This window comes from Scylla paramamosain, chromosome 34 (assembly GCF_035594125.1).
Source record: "Scylla paramamosain isolate STU-SP2022 chromosome 34, ASM3559412v1, whole genome shotgun sequence".
Classification (NCBI taxonomy): domain Eukaryota; kingdom Metazoa; phylum Arthropoda; class Malacostraca; order Decapoda; family Portunidae; genus Scylla; species Scylla paramamosain.
The window spans coordinates 12,587,720-12,599,245 of NC_087184.1; the positions used below are offsets into that span (position 1 = coordinate 12,587,720).

General features: G+C 39.3%; 1 protein-coding gene across 1 annotated transcript in view; it reads right to left on the minus strand.

The window, feature by feature from the left end:
- LOC135090196 (inositol polyphosphate-4-phosphatase type I A-like) overlaps positions 1-9,285 on the minus strand; it is a 171,834-nt gene extending 162,549 nt beyond the window's left edge. The window contains exon 1 of the mRNA XM_063986645.1: positions 9,210-9,285. The gene's annotated coding sequence lies outside the window, so the exon portion shown is untranslated. The remainder of the gene's footprint in view (positions 1-9,209) is intronic.
- Positions 9,286-11,526: the final 2,241 nt, after the last annotated feature.

Consider the following 11,526-nt stretch of genomic DNA (forward strand, 5'->3'; position numbering starts at 1 on the left):
TAGTTAGCCAGTCATCAGTCATTCAGTCAGTCAGTCAGTCAGTCAGTTAACCAGTCATCAGTCAGTCAGTCAGTCAGTTGGCCAGTCATCATTCAGTCAGTCAGTTTCTCTCATCAGCCAGTCTAGTCTAACCTAACCCAACCTAATTGACCAAACAACCCAATGCAACTAGTCAACAAGTCAGCCAGTTACCTAACAAGCCAACCATCCAATCACCCAGACACCCAGTTACACATCCAGGTCATCCAGCCAGTTACCTACCAACCCAGTCAGTCAATCAGCAAAACAAACACAAACCCACCAGTTTAAAAATTAATAAACAAACTAAGAAACACCCAAACAGATAAACAAACACCCACTCAGTCTGCCAGTCATTTAAACAAACACCCCCAGCCAGTCAGCCAGTCACCAAACAAACACACACACCAGTAAAACAAGAAAACAAACTCAAACATATCCAGTCAGATAAACAAACATGCACCCAGCCAGTCAGCCATTCAGTCAGCCAGCCAACCAGCCAGCCAGCCAGTCAGCCATTCAGTCAGTCAGTCAGCCAGCCAGCCAGCCAGCCAGTCAGTCAGTCAGTCAGTCAAACAAAACACTCAAACCCACAGTCAGGCAGTCAGTCACCCAGTCAGCAAAACAAACACACAGCCGGCCAGTCAACCAGTTAGTCAGCCAGCCAGTCGGCCAGTCAACAAAAAAAATACACACACACACACACACACACACACACACACACACACACACACACACACACCACTTAAAAAACAAGTAAGCAAACTCCAGTACCTCCAGTCAGCTATACAAAGACACATCCAGTCAGCCAGTTGAGTTGAGTCCATTTCCTTTAACCGGCAAGGAACACCAGACAAAAATATGAACAGGAGAATATGAAACCTGTACAGAGACATAAAAGTTTTACCATTTCTTTTTCACCATGATGGGATTGGACACTTACTGCAACGGCAACGCTTTTATGGCCATGTGTGTGTATGTGAGAGAGAGAGAGAGAGAGGGAGAGAGAGAGGAGAGAGAGAGAGAGGAGAGAGAGAGAGAGAGAGAGAGAGAGGAGAGAGAGAGAGACGAGAGGAGAGGAGAGAGAGAGAGAGAGAGAGAGAGAGAGAGGAGAGAGAGAGAGAGAGAGAGAGTGTGTGTATGTGTGAGTTTTTAAAGTACACAGCTCAGTTTCCTCTCTTTCACACACACACACACACACACACACACACACACACACACACACACACGCACAGTCATGTCTCCTCCATTACAACTTCACAGGTAAAAACTCCAATAGGTGACAGGGAGGAACAGTGGCAGTCAACCGAAAAGACTGGGAGCATTTTGTTTACTGTGTTTCGAGTGTCGCCTCCTCTTTTTGTCTTCTTTACTGTTTCTTCCAGCTTTACTTTTTTATTTTTATTTTTTTTTCAAAGGAACCAGACTAGGAACATATATATATTCAGAAAAAGTGTGTAATTGTTTCGTTTTTTATCTTACTCCTCCTATTCCTGTTTTTCAACTTATTTTTCTTTTTCTCTGTGCTTTTCCTCCTCCTCCTCCTCTTATTTCTCTTTATTTTTATTCTCTTCTTCTTATTTCTGTTCACTGGCTCTCATTTTTCTTATGCTCACTTAATCTCTTCCTACTTCTTTTTCCTTTTTTTCTTTTTCTTTCTCCTTCTGTTCCTTTCCTTCCTTATTCCTCCCCTTTTATCTTTCTACTCACTGCTCCCCATTTTTCATCAGACTTACTTCACTCCTTCCTATTCTTTTCTCTTTGTCTTTTTTCTTATCTTTCAGATTTTCATCATAGTCCTTCCCTTATATCTTTCTGCTCTTTATTTTCTAATATCTACTTCTACTTCTCCTCTTCCTTCTACTGTTACTACTAGTCTTTTCTTCCTTTTGTTTTTATTTCTTATTTTTCTCCTCTCTCATAGTTCTTCCCTTATGTTAATTTACTTTTTTTATTTTTTCCCTCACATTTACTATTTTTACTTCTCTTCCTTCTTCTACTATTACTATTATTCCTTCCTATGGTGCAGTTAAATTTCTTCTCCTCCTCCTCCTCCTCCTACTCCTTCTCTTCAATTATGAATAAATATGGTACCTTATGAACTGCATGGATAGATATCACACACACACAAACACACACACACACACACACACACACACACACACACACACACACACACACACACACACACACACTCACACACACACACACACAGAGCTAAAACAGATAAAAGTCAATAAATAAACAAAAAAAAAAAGAAAAAAAAAACTTGACTTGAATCCTGTACAGATGAATGAGGTAGATCCAACTCTCTCTCTCTCTCTCTCTCTCTCTCTCTCTCTCTCTCTCTCTCTCTCTCTCTCTCTCTCTCTCTCTCTCTCTCATACACACGGTCACCAGCCACACTTCCAAACCTTCTCTGTATTCTACAAAGCACCATTTACTCCCAAAAGTCGCCTGTAACTTCCATCAGCAATGCAAATTAGGTCACATATACTTCATACAAATTAGCTTGGTATCCCCTCCTCCTCCTCCTCCTCCTCCTCCTCCTCCTCCTCCTCCTCCTCCTCCTCCTCCTCCTCCTCCTCCTCTTCCTCTTCCTCTTCCTCCTCCTCCTGTTCCTGCTCTTCCTGCTCATTATGGACTGTGAGGGGGGAAGGAGGGAAGGAAGGATGGAAAGGACAAAGTGGAACAGGAAGGAGTCAAGGGAAAAAAGGTGGATAATGATATTCCAACAGGTTTGTGTGTGTGGAGTGGTGGAGATATTATTACCGGGAAGGGATTGGGATGTGTATGTATGTATGTATGTATGTATGTATGTATGTATGTATGTATGTATGTATGTATGTATGTATGTGTGTATGTATGTATGTATCCTGAACATTTTTGTGGGTTATTTTTAATGTTTATTGTATTTTCCTTTTTTTTTGAGAAATTAAGGTCGGATAATTTTTCTCTTCCTTTTTTTTTTTTTTTTGAGTATTTGAAGTATAGTTAATTTGTTGTGGAGATCAACTGAGTTTTAAAAGATATCTGTCTTCTAAATGACTTTCACAACACTTATTTTATATTTCATGTAAAATTATGCATTAAGTCTCCTTTTTTTTTTTTTTTTCTTTTTTTGTGATTAGGGAAGTTTAAAGTTAATTTCTCTTACAGAGTTGCCAAGTTTTCAGTGATGTATGTATTACTTTAAATTAAAAATATGTATTAGTGCTTGAATAAATGAATAAAACTAACAAATTAATTACTTTTTCACTTTTTAACATTTGAATGCATGCAAGCTTACTTTGTGTGTGTGTGTGTGTGTGTGTGTGTGTGTGTGTGTGTGTGTGTGTGTGTGTGTGTGTGTGTGTGTGTGTGTGTGTGTGTGTGTGTGTGTGTGTGTGTCAAATACATAGGTAGGTTTTCATTTCATTAGTACCAGCTTACTAACACATCAGATTTTACAGCCAACCCATGATAATAATTCACAAAACTTTTCACATTCGTACACTTATTCATTCGTTTCATTTCACCGGCCACAGTTAAACATGCATTTCTGATTCCACGCCCACATCCCACAATTTATGAGCATGTACAATGAGAATATTTTGATATCATGCATTGAACCAGCCTCCCTTTCATTCTCCTACGCTTAACCTTTCTTTATTCATCTATCTCATCAGGGAAACCACCTACAAGAAAACACCCTAAAAAAAATAAATAAATAAACCAATAAAAACAAGGAGGAAGAGAAAAATAGATAAGACCCCCTTGTGTTCCCCTATATTCAGCTTTTTTTATATATCAAGGACCAACCACAATGAAACACCCTAAAAGAAATTAATAAACGAATAAATAAAAACGAGGAACAGAGAAAGAAGTGATGGGAAGGAAGGACAAAGAGAATATTTGCTTATAATGCTTCATATTAGTCTTTCTTGTGTTTCCTTTACACTTCACTTGTTTTTTTTTATCAAGGAGACTAATCACAAGGAAGCACCATAAAAATAAATAAATAAACATTGACACAGGACGGAAAGAGGAAGGAGGAGCTGGAGGGAAGGAAGAACAGACATAGGAAGGAGGAGGCAGAAGGAAGGAAGAACAGACATAGGAAGGAGGAGGTAGAAGGAAGAAAGAATAGACAGAGAAAGAGGAAGTGGAGGGAACAAGGAACAGACATAGGAAGGAGGAGGTGGAGCGAAGGAAGAACAGACATAGGAAAGAGGAGGTGGAGGAGCATAAGACAAACAGGAGAATAAGGAGAGTGCTGGAGGATTGCAAGGAAACTGACCCTAAAATAGACTAAAAAAGAATAAATGTACACACACCGATCTGCTTCCAAAAAAATACAATCAGGAATTAAGAAACGTAAAGATACAGCTTGTTTAATTCAGTCTTAAGTATCTTATCTAATTCAGCCTTATGTACCTTATTTGATTTAGCCTTATGTACCTTATTTAATTCAACCTTATGTTCCTCATGTTAATATTTATCAGCCAACAAACTGCCTTATTTTTACCTTACTCCTATTTCTGCTCACTACTCATTTTCTCCATTTCTTCCACCATCACCACTCAGTTCCTGCTCCTCATAATCCTGCCCATACATCACCCATACCCATATCTCATTTTTCACTTTAATTTTTTTCTCACGGGCTCTGGCTAAGCACTACGAAAAAAGCAGAAAAAAAAAAATATCCACTTAAAGTCCCCAAAATGTTGAGCCATAAGGATTATATAAAATTTTGAGAAGTGTCATGTAACTTGCTATACATTTTAATAACCAGGTGTCATGTATGCTTTCACTACCCACCAGCACAAAGCAAACATGTACTGCTCTCTATGACCGCTAGTGCAAACCAATATGTGAATTAGGGTGAACAAAGAATGGGGTGTGGGGTGGGATTAAGGTACGTGAGGGACCAGGAACCGAGAGATTGAGAAGACAGAGAGTGAGATGTAGGAGCGAAATTGTGGTAGAACAGCAAAGGATGAGAGCCACAGAAGAAGACACAAGGGATAGAAACAAAGAAGCAACTGGAGGAGACTCGTACATAGCGCCAACCTCACTCTAGGAAAACAACCAAAGAAGATGCATGACTCCTGTAGACAAGGGCATACAAAATAAAGCAATGGCCCAGATGTTACCAGTGAAGGGGATGAATGAAGGGTACAGGAAAGCTCACCCTCAGCACCTCTTCACTGCCACATACAAACTATTACCTCCCTGCCGCCCTGTGTGATGTAAGGCTGCAGGGAATGGAGAGATAAGGCGCTGAGAAGGGGCAGATGACACGCTAATGACACACTTGTAGACACATGTTCTTCACGTCACAAAGGGCCGCATCCTGTTATCATTACACCAGTGGTGATAAGCTGATTACTGGGAACTCATACAGGTTATATCAGGTATGCCCAACACAGCTTAATCCTGTCAATGCTGTTTGGTACATTTTTTTTTTTTTTTTTATCCATTATCATTTTGAGTCATTTCTTCTTGTCCTGCAGCCATCTCCAAATATTGTACTGACTAGAAATTGCAAAATCTTTTTTTACTTCCTTTGATCTTTTTTATCTCCTTCTTTGATTTTTTTTGTCTCCTGTCTTGTACATGCTTATAAAGGTTTCATACATTGCTTTTTAGTGGTGTGAAGAGTTGCATATTATGGTAGAAGGATTAATTGATGCACAATGCACTGCTAACTCCCTTAATGCCACTACACTGATACACCAGACTTACGGTGACATCACACTGGGTACAGTGAGAATGAATCTGAGTATGAGGCAAGGTCACTCGCATCTCACTGAAGCCCAGCCTGACAAGCTGCGACAAGTGAACAACCTGCAAATACATGGCCAGGTGTAGCCACAACCCCTGCTTGTGCTTTCTGCCTTCCATCAACAGTACCCAAGTGTGCAGATGTCAGTGTTACTTCAAAAAATGTGTTTGCATCTGGTCAGTGACTGAGTGACCATCATCACACACTGTACCACATGACAGTCACATGTGGTGTTTCAGTGGGAAGTACATCTCAAGAGTGACACAACATCAGTGAAAAATGATAAGAGCTCAGGACAAACTCTCACAAGACAATTCCTTGAAAATGTGGACACAGTTTGATGACTTGTGTAGGAATGTTGCTGTCACCACCGGTGTGCCATAAAGATCTGGAACATGCACTACACTGCAGCAAAGTTTGTAACAAGGCTTCTGACACCCAGAGGAGCAGCATCAGTCCATCAAGAGTGTGTCAGCATGCCCTGGATGACCCAGCCTTCACATCAAAGGCCATCAATAAAAAATTGAGCCTATGTGCCCCTTGTAACTTCCTCTTCTTCCCAGAGATGAAGCTGCTCCTGAAGGGGCACCATTTTGACACTAAAGGGGAGATTCAGTACGTATGGGAGTGGTTCCACTCATGCCACTCTTCTAGTCAAGGTGGAATCAAGAGCATTTCATCTTATCAACTCCTCTCCTCTAGCTGACAGTCTTCAGCCTCTCTCACATTGCTGTAATGTTGCATCACTTGCTACCTTCTACTACTATTTTCATACTAACTGCTTTTCTGATCTTGCCAACTGAATGCCTCCCCTCCTACCATGGCCTTGCTGGATAAGACTCTACTTTTTCTCATCCCTATTCTGTCCACCTCTCTAATGCAAGAGTTAACCAGTATTCCCAATCATTCATCCCTTTTTCCTGGTAAAGTCTGGAATTCCCAGCCTGCTTCTGTATTTCCTCATTCTTATGACAAACTCTTTACTGCTCCAAACAGTAAACTATCGTCTGCAAAGTCTGGTAGAAGAATTAGGTGTTAAAAGTGGAAGATCATTAATATATACAGTAAACCTTCATTACACTGAATACTGTTATAATGAATTTTGCATTTATGAAACACAATAATATGGCCTACCAAACATCCATCTGATTTATCAAACAAAAATCAGTAAATGAGGCGGAATGTTCAGTCAGCAGTCAGTGGCGGCAATGGGGGAGTGAGTGAGGGTGGAAGGGAGGGAGGGAGTGTGTGGGTGGTGGTGGTGAGCACACACCACACCCACACATACTTAGTCACTCTACCTCTGCCTTAGTGTCCCAGTGGCAGTTGAAGTGGTAGTTGCGCTCATATGTATGTATGTGTACATGTATGCATAGTATGTATGCAATTTTGTTTGTTTGCTTGTTTGTAATGTAATCTTGTTTACTTGAGCACAGGAAAAACATATTTCCATAAGATTTGTTATTTATACCAAAATAAAGTAGGTATATGCTATATAATTTACATTCAATGCATGAGTTTTCAAAATTTATATTGTTTGAGGCTCACTTTTGTATACCAAACTTCCCACTCGTATACCAAACGAAGTTTGTTGTGGGAGGGGAGAGTATGACTGTGTTTTTATAATTTCACCTATATCGTCAGTGGTTTCCCCCCAATCAGATCAATATACTAAAAGTTTACTGTAGTAAGAAAAGGAGAGGAATTTGAACAATGCCTTGAGTGACACCTGGAGAAACAGAAACAGCATCAGATAAAAAATCATCAAGTAGAGCACGCTGAATCCTGCCTGTCAAAAATGCAGTGATTCAGTGAAGCAAAGATCTGAGGTCAGCATTACTGATTAGAGTGCAATGGTCAAAACCTGACTATTTGTTATGTTAAGTGTGTTGTTTATGTGGAAGAGACTAAGTGTGTGTAATATCATGATGGTTGTGCAGAGCCTCCGTGGCCAGAAGGGCATGTCAGTGTGAGTGTTTGTGTTAGCTGAGCACAATGATGTCAATGAATATACAGTCTAATTGGCATTAGTTTGTGTAGGGAACAGTGGCATTGGATGCACCAGCATGGGGAGGGTGCGGTGGGGAAGCAGCAGTCAGTTGATGTGAGGAAGGTTGAAATCACTGAGATCATAATATGTTTCCCTGCCAGCTTGCATAAAGGAAAATGCTGAAGACTGTGTAGGTGGGCAGTATTAGTAGAAGGTGGTCTGTATAACGTGGAAAGGCATCTGCAGTTCAAGACTTGCAACTGTGCCCAGATGATCTCTGTGTGAAGGTCTGGCCTGCACTGAACATAGACCGGCTTGGCAGCAATGAGAACACCGCCACCTATGCCACAGGATGTTGTGTTGGGATGACAAACTTCTGTCACTGGTGATGACGAGATACATTTGTGATATTAACATGAGTGGAAATAAGTTATATTACTTTGTTCTACACAATATTTGTATGCAAAGTTATTAATTATAGATATTGCCAGCCTGTGTGCATATTTCATTTTTTGTTTTCTTCTTGGGGAGTCATAGGAGACCCAACACAGCAGATTTTTCAGTGTACAAGAGGGTCCGGCAGCAAGGCTGTTTCATTGATCCCCATGTGGCTAACACTTCAATAAGATGGCACTAACTCTAACACATCAAGCAGGCCTTACGAGAAAGTGAAGCTAAAGGAAACAGAAGTTGCCTACTGTGTCAAGGCTTAACCAAGGCTCAGTCCCCATTACACACCCATCTTCCAGGTAAACTTTCTTCATGCTTTATGAAGAGATTGTCTTAAGTAAAATACTGCATGAGGCTCCAACACCATAATAGAAAACAAGACATTAAATTCAATTAAAATGAAGATAAAGATGAGGATGAGTAGGTAAGGCTGTTAGGTTAAGTATTGAAAAGGTCCTGTTGCACAAAATCATGGGTAATATTGATTAATTTCACTCCTGATCATTTCACCAGGTGCATCACGATTAGAAAATGGCACACCACATTTTGCTGAGGAAAAGTAGTGTTTCGAGATTAGCAGGCCAAGTTTACCTCTGTATCCCCAATATTACCAACTCCTTCACCGGTAACAACAAACATATACAGCACACTAAAGACACCCCAACCACTGCCGGCACGTCCAAACATTGCTTGCTGGCTGACACAAAATCCCACATACACATTTTCAGAATACAACATCCAGCTAATTTGTAGGTAAAGCCATTTCTTGACATATTCCAACTTGTTTTTAATTAATACAACAACCAGTCAGGCAAACCACGTCTTTTATAAACAGGACTGAAAGAGAAAGTCACCAGGAAAGATATGGAAGCAAACAACAATAATAACAGTAACATAAATAACAATAAATACTACAACACACATCATTTTTGCAGTTTAAGTAATCTTTCCCTATTACCTGAACCAAATTGGAGCGCTACATACCTGTCAGTACATGGTAGGAAGGCACACAGACAGACACACACACATACCACAACACACTCACTCCCGTCGCTTTCTTGTCAAGACTGGGGGTTGGATTGACCCCAGCTGACTCGGCCCGTTTTCCCTTCATCCCATTCTCTCTCTCTCTCTCTCTCTCTCTCTCTCTCTCTCTCTCTCTCTCTCTCTCTCTCTCTCTCTCTCTCTCTCTCTCTCTCTCTCTCTCCTTTAGTTTTATTTATTTATTTATTTATTTATTTATTTATTTATTTATTTATTTGTTTTATGTAAGAGGGGCATTGGTTTAGGGCAACAATTGAAAAATTCTGCTTAAGTGCCATTCCATAAAGAAAGATCATAAAGATCATAAAGATCTTGAAACCTCCCTAATCCATTAGATTTTTTTTTTTTTCTGTTGTGTGTCATTCTTTCTCTCATTCCTTTGTCTCTTTAATTTCTTTAATCCTTTCACTGCTACTGGTACACAATTTTTCACATGATCACTAATAAGGGGACATTCTGTAAGTAATCTAAAATCCATACCAAAGCCCCTAGGTGCATCATTTACGGTTATATTATGAAAGTAATATGCAGGATCATAAATTATAAAAGGTATTTAAGTGACTGATAGACATTATGTACTAAATGATATCTATTTGATGGAGCTTTAGTGGCAAGCCTAAAAATAGCAATGTTTTGGGAAACTACTCGTCAGCCCTTAAGTTTAAAGGAAAATGATTTTATGTAACAACATTATTCAAAAACTATATTTTATCAAATAAACTTTTCTTAACATCAATATACAAAAAATGTAGTGAATTTCAAAGTAGCATATTCGTTTTCTTTACAAATTTTGCTTGTGTTCTGAGAAGAAAAAGAAAAATCATGAAAATTAAAATAATCATATAATTCAAAATCCATTGTGACAAAACACAGCTAGTTATATACAGATTAAGATAACACTAATCTAATGAAATTTGAGTAATACTTAACCACGCTATTTCCGTCCAGACTTACTAAAAAATAAATAATAAATAATAGAGAATAAAAAAAGAGAGAGAAAAGGAGCTTTAACTATTTTAAACATGTGCCACACATTTAGTAACTGATATTTTTTCTTTTTTTTCTATAACTATACTGTTCTTTTAGTAATAATTTAATGTAAGTCTCACCTCTGAGTCTTGACTAGAATCTTCCAGCGGTAATTTGTATCAGCAGTGATTTTTCTCTTTTTTCATAGTTGAACAGGTTTTTCCCTCTCCCTTATCCTACCACAGCCCCTCAGAGCATTTAACATTCTGGCATGAATTGGGAGTCCATGCTTCCTGCATATGTTACCTGCCACATAGCCTTTATTAAAAATGAAGCTGGCTTGAGCAACTGTAAAGTCAAGAATTAGTTTCCCAAGACTCTTAACTTTGGGGCATAAAGTCCAGACTCCTTGGTGCAGGGACTCATTGGGGTTTGACATGCCATGGAGGCTCTTTTTCAATAAACTTTAAGTTATTAGTCTAAAATAGAATTCTTGTAAAAGTTTTTTTTTTTTTTTTTTTTTCCCTCCCTTATTCAATGAAACATGAAATTTCAGTGAACTATGAGATGGCATCGTCACTGTCCTTCCAGCTTGTCATGCGACTGTACACCAGCTTCTGGTATTATAAGTGTTTTGTCAGTATTACAGCCATAGATTTTCGTGTTTAATTTTTACATATCAGTTGGACTGTGCCTTTCAAACCAAGATGTAAAAATGTGCCCTCTACTTCACCATGACATCTTGCACACAAGACCTGCAAACATATTTCTTGTTTCTTCCTCCATGGCAATGTGCACTTCATTGTCAGCAATATCTATCTAATCTTCACCACCAAAGAGCTTCTTTTTCTTCTTTGCACTTGTGTCCTTAGCTGGGGGAGGCGTGTGAAGTGGTGCTTGGTCTGCCTTCATAGATCAATCTGGCTGGTTTTCTTCCTCCATTGTTACCGTAGTAGCCTTTCCCTGCATTTTCCAGTTGTCTGTAGGTTCTCCGGTCTTTCTCTCATCATACGGAGTTTCTTTGAACGACGTGGCATCTTTACATTCTCCAGCAAACTACAAGGAATTGACATTATATCCAGGTAGGGCTGCCGCATGACTGAACCAGAAAAACGACAAAGGCATAAAAAGAAAAGGCCAAATGCACCACACAAGAACCAAAAATAAGCAGTAAAAAAGCCTAACCTTCCATTATTCCACTTCCAAATTTATCTAATATTATAAGACATGGAATAATGCACGGCGTTGTGCTGAAAGTTCCGCCAAGACCAAGCAGGAATGTGGGTGT